We start from the raw sequence: 26,906 nt of genomic DNA on the forward strand, positions 1-26,906 counted from the left end.
GGGCATTTGTTTGAAGCCAATAATCCTCTTTGTGAGGTACTTCTGTGGCCTTTCCAGCTGCTGCAGATGTCTTGTGAGGTACATTCCAAAAGGGGCATTGTACTCTATAATGGGTCTAATGAGTGATGAGTAGAGGGGAATAATTACCTCTTTTTTCCTGGATGAGAACCCTTTTATGATGAGGTGTGCCACGTAGAAGGACTTCCTGACTACTGTGGCGATGTGACTATCAAAGGAGAGACTACTGTCCACCTGGGTCCCAAGGCTCTTATCACGCATTTGGTGTTAAGTAGATTGCTGCCTATGTGGCAGTTCATGGGTACAGAGTTTTTACCAAAGTGGATGACATTGCACTTTTTGGCATTGAGCTTGTGGCCATGGCTCTGACACCAGGCATCTGTCTCAGGGAGGCTCTTCTGTAGGATGTCCACATCATTTGGTGACTTGACTATGGCTCCTAGTTTGCAGTCATCTGTGAACTTCGTTAGCTAGAGGCCTTCTGTGTTAGCCTGTACTTAAGAGAAGTAGATACCAAACAGGAGAGGTCCCAGGATGGAACCCTGTGGTACTCCACTTGTCACTGCTTAGAGGTCAGATTTGGAGTCTGCAACTTTTACAGTGACGGTTCTGTCAGTGAGCCAGTTGGCAACCCATCTTGTGACATAGGGATTTATACCTAGTTTAGCGAGTTTAGCTATAATTCCAGAATGGGGGATGGTGTCAAAAGCCTTGGCGAGGTCAAGATAGGCTGTGTGAACCACCTTACCCTCATCTACGGCTTTGGTGACTGCCTCAAAGAAGTCGATCAGGTTCAGGAGGCATGATCTGGCTTTCACAAACCCGAACTAGGTGGGATCCAGAGTTTGGAGGTTACCAGAGTCTTTGTTTATGAGTTCCATCATGATACGTTCCATGGCCTTGCAGACCAGGCTCGTTGGGCTAATAGGTCGATAGTTCCCGGGATCAGTGGTGGCTCCCCCTTTGTGGAGTGGGATAACTGTTGCTGTGCGCCATTCAGTGGGCACAAAGCCTAATGTGAGGTTATTATTGAACATGGTGCTTAAGTGGGGAGCCAGTTCGTTCTGAAGTTCATGTAAAACGCAGCCTGAGATGTTGTCCTGTCCCATGGATGCTGTGTTTTTGGCTTTAGAGAGTGCAGCTTTTACCTGCGTAGCTGTGATTACAGGGACTCTGCATTCTTCCTGTATAGATATGGGACCTTTAGGGGATGAGAGGGGGGTAAAGTTAGCACTGATCCTATCTGCCAGGATGTTGGCAATATCAGTTGGTTCTGTAATTTTCTTGCCTTTGTGCTGTAACTCAGAGCAGATCTGGGTGTTGCCATCAAGATTCTTGACATAGCTATTGAATGCTTTGTGGTTGTCCTTGGAATTAGTGGCAATTTTGTTTTCATAGCTAGCTTTGGAGGATCTTATAAGGGAACTCAGCTTCTTACTGAGGCTGACCAGGGAGCTCCAAGGGATTTTACTCTCTTTTGCAACAGTTTCTTCCTTATGTTGTACAGTTTGTTTATGGCAGGGGACCACCAGATTGACTTCCTTTTTTTGGAGGCTAGCATCTTGGTTCTGTTTGGGAATGCACGATCCATGCACTCGTGTAAGTGCTTATAGAGTGCATTTGTGTAGGATTCAGCAGTTGTAACTGTATTGTCCACCTGCATGGGTGTAATGAAGTTCACCTCTTCTGTCTTAAGAACCATGAAGTTGGCTTTGGAGAAATTTTTTACTGTGGTTTCCTTAATGGGGGTGGGGGCAGGAAGTGGATGTCAAGGGTGATTAGCTTATGGTCGGATCAGACCAACGAGGTGTTGACTTCAGGTGTGCAACACCGGTCACTCATGTTGGTAATGACTAGGTCTAGGATATTGTTGCCCCTGGTGGGGGTGTGGATAAGTTTATTCAGGGCATTGGAGTTTATGAATTCCAAAAAGCGTTGAGCTAAGGAGTTGGTGCATGAATAGTTTTCCCAGTTAATGGTGGGATAGTTTAAGTTGCACATTATTAGGGTGTTTGGTTGAACCCTAATATTTTCCAGTACATCAAGAAAAGAGGAGTGGGAATCCTGGGGCATGGTGGGGATCTGTAGCAAGCTACAATTTGGATTGCAGTTTTGCCCAGAGTTAGTTGCACTTGGATAACCTCGGATGCATTGTGCTGAGCAACTAGCCTGGAGGTGTGGATATCCTTAATGAATATGGACACACCTCCGCCTTTGGTATTGCAGTCCAGGTTACATGGCCAAAAAGTGTGGTATGAGTTATAGCCTGGTAGTGCAGGGGTGATCTCTGGAGCCTTGAACCAGGTCTCAGTCACGGAACAGATATCAATGTTCTCCATTTTAAGGAGTGCCTTGAGTGAGTGCATTTTGAGATTTAGACTTCTAGCATTGAGTAGCATTACCCTCAGTTTTTGCTTGCCTGTTCCTATGGTGGTAAATTTGTTATTTGAATCTTGCCTAAAAAAGGCACTATAGGGGCAGCAAGAGCCTTAGCCAGTATCCGGAATCCCAGGGGCAACAGGTGTAGGCCATCTGTGGCAAAGCATCGTGGTCTGTCGACCATGTCATCCCAAGCAGAAAGATACTGGATCCCCTTAGAATGACACTAGAAGCTTAGCCGATTGTTGAAGTCAATCATTTTGTCCTTGTACTGCGGTATCATTCTGGGTGATGGCAGAATGTTACTCAGGGCTAGGGTCATACCTGCCTGAGCTACAAGATCGGAGAGCTCTTACATGTCTCTTTTCATGTATTATCGGGAGGTACATCTCAGGTCATTCACACCAACATGGACAATGACAGAGTCATATTTGTACTTGTTGTGGAGTGACCTGAGTGCGTGGGTTATGTGGCGGATCCTGGCACCCAACAGACAACTGACAGTAACCTTCTCCTTGTTTAGCCTGGTGAGTGTGACATCAGTTTGCCTGACTATAGAGTCACCTATGATTAGTGTGTTGGGTACGTTGTTTTGCCTTATTGGCTGTGGTTGAGTGGCACACTGGGTCTGTGGGCTATGTGTCATTTGGGTTGTGTTGGGGGATGGAGGTTGCTTGCGTTTCTGCTTTGGAAGTCTTTGTTGCTTAGACAGATTATTATTGAGGGCCTCCGTGAATGTTTTTGTGTTACTATGTGTGGATTTTGGTGGTGTAGATCTAATGAGACTATGTGATGAGTGTGGTGTGGTGCAAATGATTACCTTCTCCTCATGATTGTCAAGTTCAGTCTTGGTTGGAGAGAGCTTTAGCTCCAGTTTGGCTAGATAAGTGCATCTCTCACAGATTGTAGTGTTGGGTGGTAGGAGGAGAGGGTTGTCTGTGTACATGAGGCAATTTCTACATTGCCTGAAGATGCCCAGATTCATCAGATAGACAGGAGAGAACACTGGGAGCTGACCCTTGGACATGCCTAAATAAAAAAATATTTTCCTCTAGATAAGTGAGGAAAATGAGTACAAGGGCTGTTTTTCTCTAAGCAAGTGAGAAAAGTAAGTACAAAAACTGTTTTCCTCTAGGTAAGGAGGAAGATTGAGTGCTATAGTAATTAGTAGCTTATTTAGTGCTTACAAGTTCTGAACAAGTGCTGAGCATGAATAAGCAAATTTAAGTGCTAAAACTAAGAATTTGTATCTGCACTAGATGAGTTACAGGACAGAAACAAGTGCAAATGCAGGCTTTCAAATCAGAAAGTTGAGAGAGATGGAAGAGATTGCCCAAACGGCCAATAACTACAATTTCTGGGCTAGAACCACTCCTTATGTGGCAGACAGGTTACCTAGTGCTTACCACTCCCACTTATAAGCTAGAAGGCTTCCCTACAACACAGAAAGGCTTGGGGGGCTCAGAAGCTTACATGCAGTCCTGGATACAGCAAATCTGTATCTGGAACACTAGTTACAGGAAAGGTAGGAAACCGGCTTACAGTTTTTTTTTTTTTTACAGAAAAGAAGCAAAAACAGTAGTAAAAACAATTCACATGCAGTGCAAGCTAGCACACTTGAGTATGTAGCAATATTAGATCAAACACAGTTTAAAAAATGCAATTAAATTAAAAAGGACTAAAAGCAAGTGTAGAAAGAGTTTATTAGGTAGAATGTGGTAAAGAGATGGGACTGGGGGAGTGTCCCAGATCAAATCTACAATGGGGCGGGCAACTGCAAAAGCCACCAAATTTAAACTACAAACAAAACTAGGGAAGAGGGGTGGGACAAAACAGTTTCAGCAGAGATCTAAGCAACAACTAACAGTACAAACTCTAAAACTAAAAAATATACTCAGCTCTGTGTATTTGCAGATCAGTCTCTCAGAACAGTGAGGCAACAGTTTCAACAGAGATCTAAGCAACAATTAAAGTCTATAACCAAAAAAAATATACTCAACTCTGTATATTTGCAGATAGTCTGGAAGGTAGTCTCTCAGAACACAAGTTGCAGCAATTTAATGCAGGCTGTTACTAATACACAAGCTGTAAAAACCAGTTAAGCCAACTGAAGGTGATCGACATCCAGGTCAAGAACACATAACAAGCTGGATTATGATTGGCGAGACCTGACAACCATAAGGCCTTCTTCAGCTAATTCAGAAACTTCAAAGACAGTGTGCTGAAGTGCTGGTTAATGGTGCCACATTCATTGAGCCAGGCAATATACTGAATCTGCTGGCTGACAAATTCAGTTCCAACTTTACCCCCCCCCCACTCACCCTCAACCATCTCCCAAGAAATACCTTCAAACATAACCCCTACAACTATAAACAGAGATAATGTCATGGCTGCACTTGTTAAAGCCAGGATTATAGCCGCAATGGGCCCCAATAATATCCCAGAATGCATCCTGACTAGTCTAAAACATGACCAATCAGGGCCACTGCAATTACTATTTAACTACAGCCTTAAAACAGGCTTTGTGCCATGAGAATGAAAAGCTTATAGGCAGCAGTGGTGGCGCAACAGTTAGCTTTGTCGTCTCACAGCAAAAGGTTCTCCGGTTCACTTCTTGTCTGGGGTGCCTTCTGTGTGGAGTTTGCATGTCCTACCTGCAGTCATGTGGGTTTCCTCCAGGTGCTTCAGTTTCCTCCCACATTCCAAAGACATGCACTAGGTGAATTGGACATTTTAAATTGGCTGTAGGTGCGAGAGTGTGTGTGAGTGAGTGGTACGGACGAACTACCGTGGCAAGGCTAGCCACCCAGTAGTGTAAACCTTGGCTCAAGATGATTGTCACTGTTGAAGTGATATCCCAACCCATGTGTAAAAATGGGAAAAAGCGGCTGAGGATGGATGGATGGATGAATGGATGGAATGCAGAGCTGTAACAGTCATCCCTCTTCATAAGGGTGGAACATCAACAGATCCCAAAAACTACAGCTCCATTAATGTGACTAGTCTTATATACAAAGCCATAGAAAGAATTATCATGGAAATGATCAACAAAGACATAGGAAACCTTCAGACACTGGATCCATCCCAGTTTGTTTTTTTTAAAGGAAGGCCATGCCTACTGAACCTGGTGGTCATCTTTGAGAAGGTCATCAAGGCAATGGATGTGGGTAAAACAGTGCATACTTCCATCCTTGACCTGGCTAAGGCATTTGATATAATACTTCACTCTGGCATTGTTAACAAACTTATGGAATTAGGTATAAACCCCTATATAACACATTGAATAGCCAGCTGACTCACAGATAGGACCCAAGAAGTTAGGATTAGTGAGACCACCTCCTCAAAGAGGCCAGTCACCAGTAGAGTTCCTCAAGGCTCTGTGCTGAGGCCACTCCTCTTTGGCATCTACTTCTCAGAAGACAAGCCTAATATCAAAGGCTTCTGGCTGACCAAGTCTGCAGATGATTGCAAACTGGGAGCAGTCATAGAATCCCTCCAAGACACTAACATGTTACAAGAGGGTCTAACACAGACAAATGACAGGTGCCAAAGCCATGGCTTAAAACTCAGTGCAAAGAAATGTATTATAGTACCTTTTGGGAAGTTGGCCACCCCTGCAAACTATGTCATCAATAAAACACCCTTAAGAGTTTACCCACTAGTCGGGATCTGAGAACACTTGTAGACAATAATTTTGGCCTTCAACCAATATGTATCCAAGGTAGTAAGGAAATCCTTCTATGTTACTCAACTTATAAGTAAGTGCATGGTATCTATGTCCAGGGAAGTCATTGTACCACTATACTCAGCCATCATCAGACCCATCATTGAGTATAATGCCCCCTTCGGAATGCACCTGACCAGAGACATGCAGCAACTGGAATGTCCACAAAGCTTTCTTACAAAAAGAATACAGGGCATAAACACAATGTCTTATGTGGATCATCTCAAAGTCCTATCTCTATATTTAGTCTCCTACAGACTACTGAGAGGTGATCTATGCTTGGCCTACAAGGCATCTCTGCACCCCACTCTAATGAACCTTTTTCATATCCGCAAAACAAACAGCATCAGAACTACTAGATCTAAAGACCAAAATTTTGCTTGCAACATAAATAAGACATGTTGGAAAGACAGATATGTATCTCAGAGGATTCCCTTTCTCTGGAACAGGCTACCCATCCGTGTGAAACAAAGTCCCTCCATAATGCTATTTAAGTGTAACTTGGACCATTGGATGGGAAATCAAAAATTCACCCCTGATCTGGAACCCACATCTCTGATGGACAGAAGCACTCAATAAATCATTTCTTAACCAACAATCACTCCTATATAAATGTCTAAAACATATAACTTGTGGGACACATTTGGGCTGCACAGCTAGGCTTATAAAGGCCCTAGTGGTCGTTCACCTAGTATACACCTATGACTCTAGTAATTTTTGTTGTGCATGATGTTTTACTTGCTTCCATGAAAAACAAAAAATATAGAGAAAAAAGTATAGGTGTGCTAACTATTTTTCAGCTTTGAAAAGGTAAAAGCTGTTAAATGCTTACTGCTGCCACATAGAAAGTGGCCATCACAGAAGAGCATCAGGAAGCACAAATAACTTTAAATGTTTTTGAATACTTCTTTTGACCTTTTTCAGCTTTTTTGGGAAGGCTGAATGAAGTGTTTAACAGCTTTTTAAAGCTGTTTGTGCTTTCTGACTGTATTCTGTAATGGCCAGTAACACCTGTTACTGCTCTGTTAATACTCTAGCACTCAGTTAGAGCTGAACAGTGGTGAAGAATCTTAACAAAAGCTTGTTAAGCACCATTATGATATCTGAAAGGTGCTAACAAAACTGATTTTCCCTCATATTTGGAGTGTAATCACAGCACAGCACTCTGTGCACTACATAAGCATTGCTAGCAGAATAGTACTTAATATCATACAGTTAATATTAATTCACAAGCACTAGTTATTGAGATGGGTTGTATTATTGTATTTTGTGCCATATTCTTTGAACTTCAGTATTATCAATTCAGTTGTAAATGCCACTTTGATTTCAGTGTGGGTCTGCAGTAATAGTTTACTGATAGCAGTAACATCTAGATGTCCACTTCAATTGCTCTTATAAGCTTTCTCTGACTAAACAAGTATTTCCCTACCATGTAACGTTACCTTCAGAGGAACCCATTTTATGTACTCAGAGCAGCAGCTATTTGGCCCTGTTATGAAGGAACAGTTGATCACAGTAATCTTTCAGGGGTATCTTCACTTTGAAATGCCACGACATTAACACTTTAGTTTCTCATCAGGTGTGGACGTTATTAGCCATCCATCAATCATTCCATGGAAAATTACCAAGTGGGCTATTCACCTTGAGGTACAAATATGATCTATCATATTCTTATGGGAACAACTGAATCTCTTATTCTTGTCTGTCTTCTTGCTCGGGGTGCAGAAACAGTCTGTCATCTTCCTTCAGAAATGATATCTTCCTTGCTCTGGATATCCTCCTGTTGGTGTAGGAATATTCTTAGTCATCTTCATCTGTAAATAGTTATACTTCATGCTGCAGTCAATTGTCTCACTTTTGCTGTGACACTTCTTGGTCATTCTTTTTGTCTGTGGTCGTCAGTCTATCTATAGTTAGTTGTCCATTCATACATGTGTCCTAGTATAAGGGTGAAATTAGGTAACGATGGAGATCATTCCCTTGGGACTGCCATGCTCATCGGACAATTCTTCCTAACATAATTTTCTCATTGTTACTTCTAGGACATCTTGTTTCAGTTGACATCTAAAGTGGTTTGCATTTCTTTTTTTATACACCGTAGTTCATCTGTAATGTATCATTTTCAGTCCTACTTCTTGTGACCTTATGGCTGACCATTTACTTGTCATATAGTTACTTGTCTTTACTTGTTGATCTATAGCAAAGCCTTTTCAATCCTTTCTTTTCTGGTGCTGATATTACATGGGTTTCCCTTTGCTACAATGTTCTGATTTTATTAAAACCATTAAGGAGTGCAGTTTTGTGTTTCAGAGCAGCATAGTTGGTGTTGCATTGATTGCTGTATGCATTGTGTTTTCATAGTAAAAAAGAAAATGACATGTCTTATATTGTAAGGATTTGCATAGCTTTGACTGTTTTCTTGATTATTTCTACAAATCTAACTGGTCCAGTTTGTGGGTAGATGGTTAGACACAGATATTATTAATTAATTTATTTATTTCCAGTTTGATGACCGGGGAGGTCCACTGGGCTCAGGGAGCCTGTTTTCAGTGGAGGCCCGGTGGAGAAAAGCTTGGCATTACATAGTTTAGTTAAATATACAATCATAGTAAAGAAGACACAATTACAATTTCATTTCATGCTAGAGAAGAGGAATAAATTATTTGGTTACATAGTATCTAAATATTTAGGAAGGCAGTGGTAACTTAATTGAGAGGGAGAATAAAGACAGTAGGAAAAGAGAGAAAAAAAGGTGAGATGGGTTATTTATAATACGTACAATTATGTTTACAATATGTACATTTATGCTAGGTTAGCTGGTTAGCTTATACTCAGAGTTAGTCAGGAGTTTAAGGAGTGGATTGATTATTAGGCTAGGTGGGTATTTTTTTTTCATTTTGTTTCAAGACTGACTTAGATAATTTTGACATAAAGTGTGGTTTCCATTTGCAATCTGCTCTGGTAACCCATTCTTGCAAAAAAAAAAAACTATTTAGTAGAACTTATATTGTATTTGTACCCATTGTGGACTCCATAACCAAAACTAAGTAATCTGCACCCTTGGCAGTTTCACATTTAGCACCTCTCTCAACCTAAAGCTCAGGATCATAAAAAGTCTTTGTGGGTTGAAGGAAATCCAAAGGAAAAAAAACCCTCCACTCTGCAGCTGCAGCAAGTTCCTTGCTACAAATGCAGTAAGCTTAAGCTACTTGCTACTGTTACTAACACGCTGAGCTCCATGAATGCAGTATTGACAAGAAGCAGCAAGATCATCAATGGCTTTTTATATCTATGTCAGTACTGGATTTGTGTTCCATGGGCAACTTCCAATTGTACCTCCTAACAGCTTGCAGCCAGGGTAGCTGCCCCTTTGTCATGTCCATCTGGTGGTCTAAATAGAGATAACTTCTGACTAAATTGAGTATACATCTAGTATAATTAAAATACCATTTCTGCTATGTAACCCATAAGGGCAGTATGAATACATTGCCAGGTACAGATATGTTTCTAAGGATGCAGAAATGCTCCCAGTAGTGTATTTTGGCCATCATTTTAACCACTGGTTATGACTTCAATTTCCTTATTCCTATTGGCTCGTCATATGAAACTCTGGACAACAGACTTTACTCTGCTTGTCCTCAGGTGCCTCCATCATCATGAATGCAGCTTTTCTGGAATTATAAATTTGAAGCCACATAATAAGATTACTTGACATACTGATGGCTGCTTTTCCCTGTTTATAAGGTCAGGGCATATAAAAGTCATTGTCTCTAAACAATTAGTTCACAACAAATCATTTGTATAAGTTAGTGCAGGATGACTTTTAGCTTCCTTTTTGTTTCGTATGTGCTGTCATCATAAACAGTGTAGTGACTGATGTTTAGTACATGTCCACTGGATCCAAATCTATTGGTGCGTCATCTTCTCATCTGATAAGACTGAAAGTCCTTCAGTACTGCCATGCAAGCCTTGTTAATTTATACTCCATGTCATTTAACCCCCCCACCCCACCCCACCCCAGCAGCAGGTGCAATGTGTATATCTTTTGCAGTCAGGTACATATAGCACTTATAATCTGTCATTAACTGTGAAAACCATGGCAGTTATTAATATTAATAATATGGTATGTTCCTTTGCTGATTATCCAAAACTTATTTTCTTCTCTTTTATCAATCTTTTCTCCCTACTGTACATTCAAATATTAATCTCCTGATGACTATCATAATTTACTCTGGGTGTATTCCACACCTTGTACTAAATATGCTAGAAAATAATATTTTGATATGGAATGAAAACGTAAATAAATGTACACAAAAGTTGCAATCAGGTCTTAAACTGGATCATTAAAAGTCATTAATGTGTAGAACTATAAAATAAAATAATGTAAGGCAGAAATCACTGGAGACAACATTTATTGTTAAAACAATATCACAATAGTAGACATTTTCATCTCATGCATAGACTTCCTCAGACTATCAGTACTAAACTTCCAGCAGACTGAAGCCTCAATTGTCTAGTCAGAACTTTGGACCAGCTTCAGACTGTCACATTATTCATAGGGATAAGCCAGTCACCCCAGGATACTTTACACCAGTGATTACTGAGAAGTTACACAGGCATTTGGTCAGTTTTGGGCAATATTACAGGTTGATAATGATTTACGTACAATTGTGGGCGATAAACCCTCTTTTCGTTATAGGAATTGTATGAACTTGAAGAGACTCCTTTGCCATGATAATCAACATGGCAGTCCTTCCCCACAGTTTGGTGTAACCACACCTTGTGGTAACTGCAATTTCTGTGGATACATAAACTCCCAGGTATCCTTCTCTCATCCAGATCTTTGTAAAGATTTTGTTTTCCATGCCCCTGCTAATTGCATGACCCCTCATGTTATTTATCTGGCTGAGTGTTCCATCTGTCATTCCTTCTACGTTGGCAAGACCAATAGGGTCTTGCGTGACAGAATGTGGGAACACTTATACCACATCAGGAAGGGTTCGGTATTCAATGCTCTCTTTAAGCATGTTATTAATACTGACACTTCGCATACTTTCAGTTTTAGGGTTATAGAAATTATACAACCCAGTGTTAGGGGAGGTGATTTACCTACACATACTGAGTATAAGGAAGCCTGCTGGATCATTATATTACACACTGACAGGGGCAGTGGTTTAAATGAAAGGGCGTCTATAAAACCTGCCCTAAGGAAAAGGAGACTTCATAAATAAGCCCTTTCAATGTTATGTTTCTGCTTACTGTTTTTATGACTACTGATTTTTATAGAATAGCATAAGGAGTATGTATGTTTATATATTAGGCATATTTTTATGTTTATTTTTGTGTCATTTGTATATTTTATTTTCTTATAGCGACATGTATTTTAATTAGAGTGCCTTTATGCTCATGTTTTTGCCACTCTAATTGTTTTTATGATTTAATTGATGTGATTATATTATTGGTTGTTTTTTCACCCTTTCGATTATATATAGGGTGTGTCTGTCAGTAGTTGCTTGATGGTCTGATGAAGCTATGTTGTGAAAGCGCTCACCTATGGTCGACTACAATTATAAGGATTTTATATGTTCTTGAGTTCAGCTTTCTTCATGTGTTTGTGTACTGGACTTTGCCTTGAACCACCTGTGGTCATTTAACTGTTGATATCTTGAACTGCTGGGACTTTGGGCCGCCTGTATTGTCCGTTGCTGGTTTTACTTTAATTTTATTTTGCTTATATCATTACAGCAACGGTAGACTTCCTACCGGTATTCCACCACTGTGTTTTTTGTTTACTTTATTCTGGTTGTTTTATTGGTGGTTTTACTGGTGGTTATGGCCTCTGAACAATCTATCTCCAGTGAGTTGGATTATAATCCGAATACTAAAGCTATCTGGAATGAAAGTAATAAGCTGGAGACTAATAATAAGACTGGTGCAGCTTTTTCTGAGAGGTTCTCTCTGTATTTGCGGAGAGAGAGGAGTGCCCTTTGGCAAGTAGATGTTCCCACCCTCGGAGATGACGTCACTATTGAGACCGGTGACTTGGAATTGCTCCAGCAAACCATGGAGAGCATGGAGCATGATTTTCTTAGGTTCAAGAGATTACAGGCACAGCGCTTACATTTTGAAATATGTTTGGAGAAAAAGGTCATACCGAGAGGCCTACGTGTTCTCAATATGCCGAATCAAGGAGAACAACATCCAGATTTACTTGCCCGTTGGCAGAAGATCAACTTAGAAGTAAGTGCGAGCTATATGCGCTTACTTAATGAATATTTTCGTCCTGAAGAGGAGAAGCTGAGGGACTCTTTATGTGAGAGGCAGGAAGCCTTACTCAATGAATATGATGTGAGTGTCTTGAATCCTTTATTTGAAAGTATGTTGGATGGTGTTGCTGCTTTTGAGAGGAAGCTTGTTTTTCAGAAAAAATCTAAACTATTACGTGACATTAATGACTTTAAGACAGGTCACGTGTTTATGTGGCCATGTAACGGTCAGCATGCCAATGGACATGATGTAAATGGACTTTCTCCTCAGCACAATGGTGTTAGTGACACTACTATGACTTGTTTGAATCTTTCTGATAATGTGCGAGGTGTTCCAGCTGTAAGACATGAATGTCATCAGTTAGATAAGAGTAATATTGGTGTTTCCAATTCTATTGCCCCTAATTCTTGCAATGTTAATGTTTCTGCTACTAATACCATTAATATTAACTCTTCTCCTGATATTAATCATGTACCAGGGGATAAGGTTAAGAGTTTAGGACACTCTAAGGAACAAAATGTAATGGATGATTTAATACTGCCTGTTCCACCTCACAGTATGGATACTAATAGGTCTACACCTGTAGAGGTAACTTCCGCTAGGAATTTGTATCCTCATGTCACCATTAATAATAAGGACACCAATACTGGTAATTCTAATATACCTGATAGGGTCGTCAGACCCAAGTGGCATGGGACTGTTCTAACAGATGTAGATTCTCTCAAGGCACTGAGGAGTGCTGGTACTGATGAGCTCCCTTTTCCTTTACCGGTTCTTCCAAAGAGAGGGGGAGGACACCCCCACTCCATGAGCAGGGGGCGTCAGAAACGCAAACTCTCTGGAGAGCTGGGTCAGTCACAAACTCTGAAGAAAATGTGGGGGAGGACTCAGAATCATTAATTCTTAATATATCTACATATGTTCCCTCTACAGCAGAGAAGCGAGTTTTAGTTAAAGGTTTAAATTTTATTCCTACTCGTATGAGTAAATTATCTGATACTATTTTAGACTTGCGTATGTTTTGTAGAAATGTTATGTTACGCCTAATTTATGGTAACACTATGGCTACAGATTCCATTCCTGCTTGTTCATTTGGTCCTTCTGACCTTAGGAGATTGAGCTGTTTTGTCCCTAATAATCATCCCCTTGTAGAGGCCTACCTGAAATTAACTGAGGATCTGTTGTTTGACTATTATGACACACGTGATGACCATCACATACGTTATAAGAAGAATTTGTCATATAATGAGAGAGTAGCTTTGAAAGCCCTACAAGAAAATAATCATGTAGTGATTTGACCTGCAGACAAGGGAGGTCTGATTGTTGTTATGGATAAAGCTCATTATGAATATTCTATGCGCCTGATGTTAAATGATGTCACTTTCTATAAAAGAATTACTGTCGATGATGTATATAAAGTGATTCTTCTGGTCAATAGGTGCATTTCAGACATTTTTTTCTGCTCACTTGATTACACAAGAAACTTATACATTTTTACAAGTGGCAAATTCTTTGATTCCACTCATACAGGGCCTCCCTAAAGTCCATAAACACACTACTAATCCTCTGATGCGTCCGATAGTGGCAGGTGGTGGTTGGGTCACCGAGCCTCTTTCTCTTTATGTAGAGAAGGCATTAAGACCTATTATTGATTTGAACAAAATAGTTTTAAGGGATTCCAAACAGTTCTTACTAGATTTATACCAGTGTACTTCTACTGTCCCTGATTCTGATCTTAGTAACGTCATTTTTGTAACCCTTGACGTTCAATCCCTTTTCACTATCATACCTAATGATTTGGGCATTCAGTACATACATGACTATCTCTTATTACACAGTGAATATAATATTACTAAGATTGATCTTATATGCTGTTTTTTAGAGATGGTGCTTGAGAACAATGTCTTCACTTTTAATGGAGATATGTATCTCCAGAAACATGGCGTATCTATGGGCACTTCTTGCGCCAATAGCTACGCCAACATGTTTCTAGCTCATTGGGAGTTGAATAGTCTTTTTTCCATTCCTGACTTTAAGGAGTATGTCTTGTTCTATCGACGTTTTGTCAATGACATTTTCCTGTTGTGGATGGGCCCTCTTCATAGTTTAAAGATATTTTATGAGGTGATGAATAATTTATTGCCCTGTTTGAAGATTACTTTCAATTGGTCTTATGACCATATTGAATTTTTGGATTTGTTTATTGAGAAATTGCCTGGTAACATCATTAATATTGGGGTATATCAGAAGACCTGTCATAGAAATGCCTTTCTTTTTAGGTCTAGTATGCACCCGGGTTATATCTTTAAGAATCTCATTAGAGGCCAGGGTATACGGGCATCTAGACTAAATTCTACACTTGCTGGTTTCCTGGGTGAGATTGATGGTCTGAGCCATAAGTTGATGGCCCGTGGATACACTCAAACTGAGATTGACAGACAGTGGTCAAATCTTAGTGTTTTGAGAATGACCACAGCAAGTCCCTATTTTGGACCAGCTTCAGATTATCACATTATTCATAGGGATAAGCCAGTCACCCAAGGAGTTAAGGTATCTTTACTTTACACCAGTGATTACCAAGAAGTTACACAGGCATTTGGTCAGTTTTGGGCAATATTACAGGTTGATAATGATTTACGTACAATTGTGGGTGATAAACCCTCTTTTCGTTATAGGAATTGTATGACCTTGAAGAGACTCCTTTGCCATGATAATCAACATGGCAGTCCTTCCCCACAGTTTGGTGTAACCACACCTTGTGGTAACTGCAATTTCTGTGGCTACATAAACTCCTAGGTATCCTTCTCTCATCCAGATCTTTGTAAAGATTTTGTTTTCCATGCCCCTGCTAATTGTATGACCCCTCATGTTATTTATCTGGCTGAGTGTTCCATCTGTCATTCCTTCTACGTTGGCAAGACCAATAGGGTCTTGCGTGACAGAATGCGGGAACACTTATACCACATCAGGAAGGGTTCGGCATTCAATGCTCTCTCTAAGCATGTTCTTAATACTGACACTTCGCATACTTTCAGTTTTAGGGTTATAGAAATTATACAACCTAATGTTAGGGGTGGTGATTTACCTATACATACTGGGTATAAGGAAGCCTGCTGGATCATTATATTACACGCTGACAGGGGCAGTGGTTTAAATGAAAGGGCGTCTATAAAACCTGCCCTAAGGAAAAGGAGACTTCATAAATAAGCCCTTTCAATGTTATGTTTCTGCTTACTGTTTTTATGACCACTGATTTTTATAGAATAGCATAAGGAGTATGTATGTTTATATATTGGGGATATTTTTATGTTTATTTTTGTGTCATTTGTATATTTTATTTTCTTATAGCAACATGTATTTTAATTAGAGTGCTTTTATGCTCATGTTTTTGCCACTCTAATTGTTTTTATGATTTAATTGATTGGTTGTTTTTTCACCCTTTCGATTATATATAGGGTGTGTCTGTCAGTAGTTGCTTGATGGTCTGATGAAGCTATGTTGTGAAAGCGCTCACCTATGGTCGACTACAATTATAAGGATTTTATATGTTCTTGAGTTCAGCTTTCTTCGTGTGTTTGTGTACTGGACTTTGCCTTGAACCACCTGCGGTCATTTAACTGTTGATATCTTGAACTGCTGGGACTTTGGGCCGCCTGTCTTGTCCATTGCTGGTTTTACTTTTATTTTATTTTGCTTATATCATTACAGCAACGGTAGACTTCCTACCGGTATTCCACCACTGTGTTTTTTGTTTACTTTATTCTAGTCAGAACTGGTTGACTAAGCATCTTCCCCAAAAGCGTCTTCATAATAGCTTAGCTGTCTTTATTTCTTAACCACTGTACTCTATTCCCTTTCCATATATATATATATATATATATATATATATATATATATATATATATATATATCTCCATGCGGCCAGGCTGAAATCTGTTGCTGAAAAATTGCAATCTTGCAGCTGCATTGAAATACTGGCAATGACAGTTGGTGAAAGATAAATTTAGAAAATGGATTTGAAGACTTAACAGGGGACCATTTGCACATCAGTTACATACAAGGTAACCTTTTCAAATATTGGATGCTACATGTTGGCATAAGTGATTGCAAACAAGTTGCTTCTTCCTTCATTAACAATGGTACAGATACAATTGCTAGGAAGTTAAAGACTTGCTGTGACCCAAGAAGCAATTTGCCATATATCTGCCATTTGGTCTTCATGAAGGCAGAACACCATAAGCAAAGTATGGCTATTTATCTTACTGAACTGAGGAATTAAGCCAAAGACTGTAAATTTGGTTGGTTATATGACTCAGTGGTGGAAGATACAACTTTGTGTGCTATCAGAAATAATCAGACGAAAAGTAGATTTAGTGTTAAAGTGGCCAATGAGCACAAAGTGAGTGAAATTCTTTTGTCACTTTTCTCCAGTAAATGCCATCCCCCTCTTGCCTATTCCCTGTACTCCTGCTTACTGTCATCCCTATTGGCAAAATCTCCTTTTTCCATTGGCAGCAAATAACTAGAGCAGGAAAGGTAATAGAGTGAGACAAGGCCAAGACAACATTTGAATTACAGGCTACAAACTGCCTTCCCTACCAGGAACTGATATCAAAGTACAGGCAAAGACAAAGGGATAGAGGAATCTTAAGTGAAAGACCTGCTCTGGTAGAGTTCTTTGGTTGAATCTAGAAGAGAAACTGCTGTCAAAAAAGGATAGTTAGTAAGCCATATAAAATATTTCATGATAAATATAAGAATCAATCAGAGGAGGTTAGAAAGACTTTCTTAGTAAAGTGTCCAATGATTTGTATAGTGAGGATATTACTTTTTCCACAATGGATGTTGTCAGCTTATTTTCAGTTATCCCCCATGACACTAGGCTTGAATGGTTTTATGATTATTTATGCACAAGTAGTAATTTAGATCACACTAAAATTAAGCTTCTTACTGAGCTTATGGAAGTTCTTCTTAAAACAGTTTTATTTATTTTGAAAGACAGTTGTTCAAGCAAAGTATGGGTGTGGCCATGGGGAATGCATGCGCCCCAACCTTTGCCAACTTAGTTATAGTGGAATAGGAATCCAGATATGTTCTTGGTTCCCTTCATTCTGGGCAGTAGTCCCTCCATGGGCATCACCTAGCCAACATAATCATCTTTTGGAAAGGTAGCCCTGAGAGCCTTGGAAAGTTCTTTTGGTATTTAAGTAACACTACTTCTTTTTTTGAAGTTTACTATCAATACCTCATTGGACTCTGTTAACTATCTTGATGTCACAATTTCTAAAAACAGAGTGTTGCAGTGTTTTGAGTCTAGCATTTGCAGGAAGCCCACATGTTCTAAATCATTACTACACTTTAATAGTTGGGATCCTGTACATCAAAAAAGAGATATAGTGAAAGGCCAAATGGTTAGACTTGCGTGCATCATTTCACAACTAGACTTCTTTATTCAAGAGACCATTAAGTTAAAAGGTATATTTGAAAAATGAGGTTATCCTGCTAACTTTCTTCAAGGAATTATGAGGAAGTGATTTATAAATGAGAGTAATCTGTGTTTATACCCATATTGGGTAAAGGGGCATCTACTTTTGTTAGTTAAAAATCCCCCAGGCCTGTGGAAATGTATAGTAGGGCCATGATTTTGACCTATAATTTGGTCGTTAAAAAAATTAATGCTGTCATTCACAAAAACTGGAATGTGTTATAAAACAGGTAGTGAACAATTTGATATCTTGGGCATACTTCCTTCTTTTGTTTATAAGAAAGATGTTTCTTTTACATTTCTTATTGAGAAGGTGAATGTGAGGTCTGAACAAGGATACATGAGGAAATGCAAGTGCTGCAACCAAAGGAAAGTTATATTTAAAGGTACAGCATTTCTGTGAGGTGTACCAGTGCTCAAAAATCCATAAAATCATGAGCTAATAATATATCACTTTATTGTAAAATAAAAAATAACCACTCTGGTTTAGCGCTTTCATCTACTAAGCGTAGACTTCATCAGAACTGGTTCTTTATATATTTTTTGTTTAATAATTGTTGTCCTGGTTCACTTTAACATGATTAATATCAATTTAAGAATTCTGTGCATCTGGATTGATTGTGTATTTCATTGTTTTCTAATTAGGTAACCAATGTACTTATCATCCAATATAAGTCTTTGAAGGGCTTTTGGTTTTAGTATTTATTGAGTGTTTTAACATGATTTTATCAAATTCTGATGAAGTCCAAATATGGACGAAAGCACTTAGTGTATTTATCCTGTGAAGCTGGAACTATTAAAGCCTTTGCAGCATAGTTCGTACCCTTTGTGGTGTTTTTTATTTTAACCTCTTAAAGAAAGAAATCTGGACAAAGCCACAAATAGTGGGGGGGGGATAAAGGCCCAAAAATAGGGGCAATTTTTAAATAGTGCTCTTACAGACTTAGAAAGTTGATAGAATAATAAGTTTTGCATTCACATGAATTTTTAAAGGTAGGGTGTCTGAAATTCAAATATCTATCAATATTTTCTTACTTCAGTCATCAACGATTTGCCAGTAACTTGCCAGAAAAGCAAAATTTTATGAGGAACATACTAAAAATATGAGGGGAAAAATCCAGACATTCTTTGAAAATTTAGACAGTTGAGAGGTATGGATGTTGGTTGTAAGGAGAATGATTGCCAGAAACTAAGGGCTATCTCTAAGAAGGAATATTTTGTTCTCTGTACATTAGTGGGGGTGATTAAGACTGTGGGTTGGTTGAGAGTAACTTCTTGGGTTCCATTTTTTTCAGTCTTCCTGCTATAGGTGAGAATGTTTTCAGATTTAATAGTTTAAGTAGTTGCACTACAAATAGGAGGTCAGCCATCTGTTTAACACAAAACCACTTAGCTTTGGAAAGAATGTGTTCATTATAAGGTGAATTTGTACTGGCGCAGCAGATTTTGTTGGGAATGGTTTGGAGAGTGTCAGAGTTTTTTTTTCTGAGGCTGCCGTGATGATGAAAAAGCTAAATTCCATCAGCGTTAGGAGGACTCCCTTTTTTATGGAAGTTCTTGCTTGGGAACTGAGGTAGGATGTTTTTTTTTCCGATATACATTTTTTATTACTTTTGTTTTTCAGCCAAAGTAAACAGACATTGCAGTCTAAAAACAGCAAGGAGTAACAATTTACAACAATTATCTACAATGCTCGCATAAAGACTTACCCAAACTAAAGAAAAAGAAAAAAGAAAACTAGCAGTTTCACCATTTTCAGAGGGTACAGGGAATAAAGAGACCCATATTTGACTTTTGATTATAACTGAAATGATACAGTACCCCTATTTCAGAATAAAGTAAAGTTATTCTCATTGTTACAGAAAAGCAAAATATAAAGTATACAGTTTTATATATATTAAATGTATTTTATTTTATTGTATCAGTTGCTTTTACTGCTTTAGTGTAGTATTCATTGTATTAATTCATTGAAGATGTTGACTGGCAATTATGTAATTAATTTAGTAGGAGGGACATGAGATTGTATGTGTATAAGCCTTTGTAAGGGTGATTGAATTTGTATTTCTGAAGAAGTCATTCTGACGAAAGCATTGAGTAAAAGTTTTTTATGCTAAATTCCTGGTTGGTGTCTTTCTCTGCTGCTTCAGTGTTTGTTTTTTATTTTATTTATTTTTTTATTTTAAAATATAAAGTTTGTTTTATGTCCTCATTTATATGTCGTTTGATTTGTGTAAGTATGATAACATTACTTACAGAAGGGTTAGTGAAACACTGAAACTCTGTACAAATTAAACTATTTACACTGTTGGATGCCATCCGAATGATGCTAATCTTGAAGCATGTTATTTTTGAGCAATAAACTTATTGTGTTTAATATATAGAAGTTTAATTAAATGCCACCAGAATTGTATTTATGTGTCTGGGTTTTATTTGCTTACTAGGATTGTGTCAAGAATAGAATTCCAATATGTTTGAAAATATGTTCTTTTTTTATGTTTTTTGTAGCTAACTTGTGGGAGGTGATATATTTGACTGCCATGTCCTTGAAGTTTGTCCATGAGATTTTATTATTTACCCAATTTTTGGTTATATAAAATTTAAGAAGGGCACAAAATGTGACTAAAATATGTTTACGCATTCCCTTGATTGAACTAGGGAAGATGTGTAGAATCATTGTTTCCCCGGAAAATGTGTTTTTTTCGTAACCAATTTTTTCAAGTTGCGCTCTCAAGGAGCACCAGAGCTTGAAAATATTCTTACAGCTCCAGAAAATATGGAGGATATAGACATTCTCTCTGGAGCAAAAAGGGCATGCTGATTCTTTTTTATAACAATTTTTTAAGGATAGCTAGGGTGTAATATGTGCTATTGTTAATCATTATTTGTGTGTAGATTAGGTTTTTGAAAGGTGTTTGTTTTAAGGTATTTTTAATAGCTTCTTGTTTTTGTGCTGTTGTGATAGTTTGACCAATATTATCTCAATATCTTGAGTAAAGTAGTGCAGATTGGTGTTTTAACTCGCTAATTAATTTATAAGACTTTGAGATCATTTTCTCCTTAGCAGCTAATGATTTGACTATGTTTTGGGTAGTTACAATATTTTGTGTGTCAATTTTGTAGTTTGAGAACTTCATCCTTGTTAATGATATAATTTGTCTAAGAATAGGGTTATAGCTGCCTGGTGTCTTTAGATGTGTTCTTAAAATTTTAAGTATTGATTTCTTATGTTGTAAAATATGCCATACTGTAAGATCTTTAATTAGTGGGAATAGTTTAAGATCTATCATTTTGTTATTTAACTTGATATTTGGGTTCATGTGCATGGGTTGTAGGAGACTTAGTGAATTTTGTAGATTGATAGAAGTAAATAGAGATTGGGAAGCCATTATTTCATTTTTGATTATTGGGTGTAATTTGTTAAAGACTTTATTATCAGGATTAAGATAAAGAATAGCTTTAGGGTTTATATTTAAGGAGTGTAGTAGATTAGACCATATTTTGACCCATGTTGGATACCAAATCTTTTTAGTTTTATCATATTCTGATATTTGAATTAACTGGTTTGCTTTGATAATAAGGTAGTACAGATAAAAATCTGGGAGCCCCAGACCTCCTTTTGATTTTGGTATTGTGAGTTTTTGATAACATATTTGTGTTGTTTTTGGATGCCATAGGAATTTGGAGAGGGCGTTTTCCATTGATGTGAACATTTTTTTTGGTATTTTAAGAGAATAGAGTTTAGTTGAAATAATATTTTAGGCAGGATATCCATTTTAATAATGGCTGAGTTGGACAATAGGGATAGATTAATATTTACCTATCTTGAGATGTCTTGTTTAATTATTTCCCATGTTTTTAAGAGATTTGATTTATACATTTCTTTGTAGGCATGAGATAACTTTATTCCTAAATATTTTAGCATGTAATTTAGGGGTATGTCAACTAAGGGGAAACAGGAAGTTTTATGATTTAGTGGGTTTAGAGGAAAAATAAAGGATTTTTGGGGGATCATGTTGTAATTTGCAACTTTGGGGAAATGTTCGATTGAAGATATAATTTCGTTTAGGTCTGTATTTGGGAGTTCAAAATATAAGTTTAGGTCATCAGCAAAAGCTGAGTATCTTACTATTGTGTTGTAAATATTAGGGAGGTGGTGATAGGTGTTTTGGGTGATGTGTAATAGTGGTTCTAGGTATATGTTAAACAAGAATGGAGACAGGACATCCTTGGCGGGTGCCATTTGTTATATTAATGGGTTGGGAGTGAACCCTGTTGATGCATAGTGTGGTGGAGGCATTATTGTAAATAATTGTAATAGTTTTTATAAAATAAAATTCTCTTGTATGTTAGGCATACAGTGTTGTTTTATTGGGTTGTATACATTGTTGTATATTTCCCAGAAGGAGTTGATTATATCTACTTTATTATATAAGTTTATCTCTTTATATTGAATTTCTGGAATATTTTGGAGAGTTTTCTTTATGTTTATCATATTTGCTAGTACCTTAGAAGGTATTTGGGCCCATTCAGAGTGTTTATAGATGAGTTTTAACTTATTTAATGAGTGTTTCTGTAGTTGTATTGAATAAAGTTCTTTTTTGATTTCATATAGTTTTCTTTCTAGTTCTTGTGAGTACTGGGATTGAAGTTGTTGTTCAATACTGTTATACTGCATTTCAAGCAAGGCAATTTGTTTTTGCTCTTGTTTTTTGTATTAGGATTCCTCTTAGTACAGTTTTAGTAGTTGCCCATTGAATATCTAATGGGATTTGGGTTTGTAGTGCTTCTTGATCTAGTTGTACTATTATCCTACCTATCTCCTCTACAACTTCTTTTTGATTTAAAAAGTTGTTGTTTAGATACCAGTTATAGGGACCACCCTGTTGAGAAATTTGACTAGTTGTGTTAATTGTTATTGTGATTTTAGAGTGGTCAGAGATTATTCTTTTGCTGATCTTGTATTTTTGACATTTCTTGGAGAGATTTGATGATATTAGGAAATAGTCTAATTTTGACCAGACTTTATGTAGAGAGGAAAAAAAGTGTATTTACTCGTTGATCTGTCATGGTCTATAGTTAGATAAGGGTCAATAAGATTGAAACTTTGTATGAGGTCATTTAAGGCTGAAGTGATCTGAACTGGCTGTTTTTTGTTTTTGCTAGTGCTATCACTTAGTGGATTAATTAGAGAATTACAGTCCCCCCTATAATGATGGAATGTTTGGGGTAGTTTAGGAGTAGATTATATAGTTCATAAATAAATAATTGCTGATTTGAACAGGGGCCATAAATATTCAGCAAAAGAGTATTATTTTTTTGTCTGCGGATGTGTACTGGTGAAGAGACACCATCTTCCATTTGTATCAGAATTGCTGTTGGTTATGTTTTCATGAAATGATTCTTTAATTATTATGGCAGTACCTTTTGAAGCAGAGCTATCATTTGATGAAATGATTTGTTTGATCCATTTTCTAGAACAGATTTCTAACAACTGATCTTTGATTAGGTATGTTTCTTGTAAGAATATGACATTGAATTTGCTTTGAAAAATCAGATGTAGATTAAATTCAACTTTTTCCTATCACCTAACCCATTTACATTCCATGTATCAACTATGGGCATGGCTTACTATTGTATCTTTATTTATGTGTGGCTTTAGATTGTCTTTATATTTGTATATATGTGTTTGTGTACATGATGTAGTTGATTTATTGGTAACATGCATTTATTTAGGGTGGCATCCAACTTATCCTCACCTACCTTAGTGTCTGCCCACATATCTCCCTTCCAATGTGTGGTAATAAACTTTATCTTTGGTTTGTTGTTGATGTGGCTTCTAGAAAGCCTATTGTATTTTAGGTATAGGGGGATATTAAAAGGAAACTTTACTTTGTTCCAAGTATCACTACACATTCCTGACATACAATGCTTTCTCCATTATGAGAGTTAACACCCTGAAGTATGGCTACAGTTTTTGTGAAGAAATCCACAATTATGAGCTTTCCATGTTAATAAAGTGATGTGGATTTTGAAAGGATGTAATTTGTTCACATTTTTGGATTGGTGTTTTTATCCATTAATTAAAATACCAAACAATTTATTACATCAGTTTAGTATAGTAACTTATACTTCCCAAGAACTAGAGCCTGTTGAATCTAATACCCAGAGGGCGTGCACATTATCAAATCTTGGTATCTTTTGCTTATTTATTTTTCTGCAGAAAATATTAATATATGCGCCTATTAATATTTATGTTTTTTCATTACTGTACTCATTCCTAATTGTGTATTAAGCTTATATTTGGTAATTACATGTGGCAGTTGCAGTTCCAAAGTTTAGCTATTCTTTCATATTGCTTAGGAGACAGCTTAGCTGAGTTTCATTCCCCTTTTGTAGATGGTTTAGCTCTGCTCTATACTATTATTAATAAAAGGCATACTACAGCATTCAGTTTTAAAGTGTAAAGAGATATGCTAATATTGTCAACTATCTTGTTTAAAATTTAGTATAATATAGTCAATACAAGCAAACCAATTTACTAATAGTTGCTAAAAAAGTCTTTAGTTTCATGGTGAGTTGTAATATATAGTCCTTTACTGTAAGACTGTTTCAAGAGAAGGTTTAAATATAAATGTCTTTCTTGCATCAAGATTAAGGCTGGAATGTATTTATAAATGATTTTTGAACTGACATTCAGTAATCTTTTTCTAGGGACTTTTGTCAGTATCCATAGTCTCAGTTGCTTTTTCTGTTCACATTGTGCAATACAGGAAGATTCTTCATTATGCTAACATCCGCTGAGCCAGAATCTATTTTAATCTATTTAAATTGTTAGATTGTCTTATCCGGACCTTTACAATGTATTATGAAAGATTTTTCTTGTTTTATTTCCTTAATTATTGTTATTTATTACCTTGCAAACTTTGTCCTTTTATTTTGAATCAGGTTCCTTGGTTCAGTGGATTCCGGTTGATTAATCAGCCAATTAACAGTCCTTGCAGCTCCCAGTAGTGCTTTGCTATTACCCACTTTTAAGGAAGTTGCCTTTGACCTCCAAACTCTGTCTTGATTTGTAATAGTGTTACTTCCTGTCCTGCGATCAACCAAACGGCTCTCATGACCAGCAAACAAAGTAAGTTTTTAGACCTTTATTAACAGTGACATTCTTTTTTTTTTTTTTTATTTAAAATGAGCTTATTGATTCCTATGTTGCAGCATTCATCTACTGCTTGAATTGCCACGCTGAGAGCCGTCAGCGTAACTATGGGCTTGTTAAAGTTAACAGATGCGACTTTCTTTTGTATGTGCTGTTTTCTTTTATTTTCAGGTATCTATTTAATGCTGGCAGTGTTTATATAGATGAAGAGTCCAGTTGTAGCATTTTATGTAAATGTCTTTTATTATCAGGGGATAATTTTTGGATTAACAGCTTTAACATATTTAGACGAGTTGAATGTTACCGTTGTGGTTTGTATTATCCCTCTTAGGTTAGATTTGCAAGAGCCCACGTAACCAACAAAAACTGTTTTTAATCTTTAGCGTTTATGTTAATGTAACCTTTCCTTTGAACGCACATGTTGGATGTTAATTTGTAGCATTAGCTTACCGGTTGCAGAGTTGAGTTATTTATTTTCCTCCGGAGATTCTCCGAAAACTTTTGTGAAAGTGTTCTTTGCCTCTAGTTTGTTTTGTATTTGGTGTTTCTGATCTTTATAGCTGAAGGAGAGTTTTGCCGGGTACCTCATTTGGAAACGGATATTTTTTTTATTAGGTATGAACAGTAGGGTGATAATGCTTGACAATCTTGCTTGATGGGAAGGGGGAGATCTTGAGTAATGCTTATCTTGTGACCTCTCCATGTCAAGTTTCTTTTTTGTTTAGCTGCCATTAAAATCATGGAGATGTATGCAGCGTTGAGTATTTTTACGTAAATTTGTCTTGGTGTTGATTCATCTTGAGTTTTCCTGATAGATCTGTGTGCTCGCTCTATGCTCATTTCTTTTGCAATGTTCTTGTTTTCAACCGTTGTCTCGACGATTTCCTTTACTATTGCATTCAACTGAGTTTGGTCAAATGCTTCCGGCACTCCTCTTATAATAATGTTCTTTCTTCAGCTTCTTGCTTCTAGGTCGATTAATTTTAATTGTAGGTCTTTTATGGCCTGTTCATTAGTTTTTATTTTAGCCTTAAGGCATTGATTTCTGTCATATTTGCTTTGGTTTTGGTTTCATTTAAAGTTAGTCTAGCCAGAATCTGTTCAATATTTGTACCAACCATACTGAGCTTTTATGAAAGAGCACAGATATAATTTTGTAAAGATTGTAGGGCAGTTTTTTTATGTCTTCAACTGTGTATGTGTTGTCGTTTTTTGATCTTATAGCTATTTTAGTAGGCTCTTGTTGTGCCTTAGCCGTTTTTTTGTCTCTTGCCTGCTGTGTCTTTTTCTGGGGTCACAATTGTGGATAACTTCATTTTAGTCATTTGTGTTTCCATTTGTTCCTTATTTAAGTCCTGTGTTAGACATTTTGGTTTGTCTTTTACACTTGTTCAATTCACTTTTCAGGCACAGTTGCTTGGAGAGACCCTGCCACGAGGTTGCAGTCTCAAATAACCTGCTGCTTCAGAAAGTACTATTAAAGTCTTTGTTTTTAGCTTTATGGTTTGAAATAAAAATATTTACTTGCTTCTTAGGTGATGTAGCCTCAGGATTTATGCAGGATTGTAGATTTACATAAATGATGATGTGGCTAGGAGGCCGATTTCTGTTTTGGATTTTAGAGCAGCAGCCTAGTGCATGTCTTGTTGTCAGCAACCATCTTGGAATGAGGTAGGAAGTTTTACTGATCCAGAAGAAGAGGGAGTCATTTTTTGATGTTTTCTCCAATGTACAAATGAAAATTAAGGTATTGACCAGATCTCAAGACATTTGAAGGAGGAGGTTGCTTCTATGCTGGTGTTACTTAGAGCTGAGGTTTCTACGATTTGTGGGGAGTGGGAGAGTTTGGGGTAAGTTCTGAACTGCATTTTCTTTTG

General features: G+C 37.4%; 1 protein-coding gene across 1 annotated transcript in view; it reads right to left on the reverse strand.

Moving 5' to 3' along the window:
* Positions 1-24,993, reverse strand: part of LOC122813331 — an 82,809-nt gene extending 57,816 nt beyond the window's left edge. The window contains exon 1 of the mRNA XM_044085592.1: positions 24,787-24,993. The gene's annotated coding sequence lies outside the window, so the exon portion shown is untranslated. The remainder of the gene's footprint in view (positions 1-24,786) is intronic.
* Between the last annotated feature and the right edge of the window lie 1,913 nt (positions 24,994-26,906).

This window comes from Protopterus annectens, chromosome 10.part0, assembly GCF_019279795.1.
Source record: "Protopterus annectens isolate FY-2018-M chromosome 10.part0, PAN1.0, whole genome shotgun sequence".
Taxonomy (NCBI): domain Eukaryota; kingdom Metazoa; phylum Chordata; order Ceratodontiformes; family Protopteridae; genus Protopterus; species Protopterus annectens.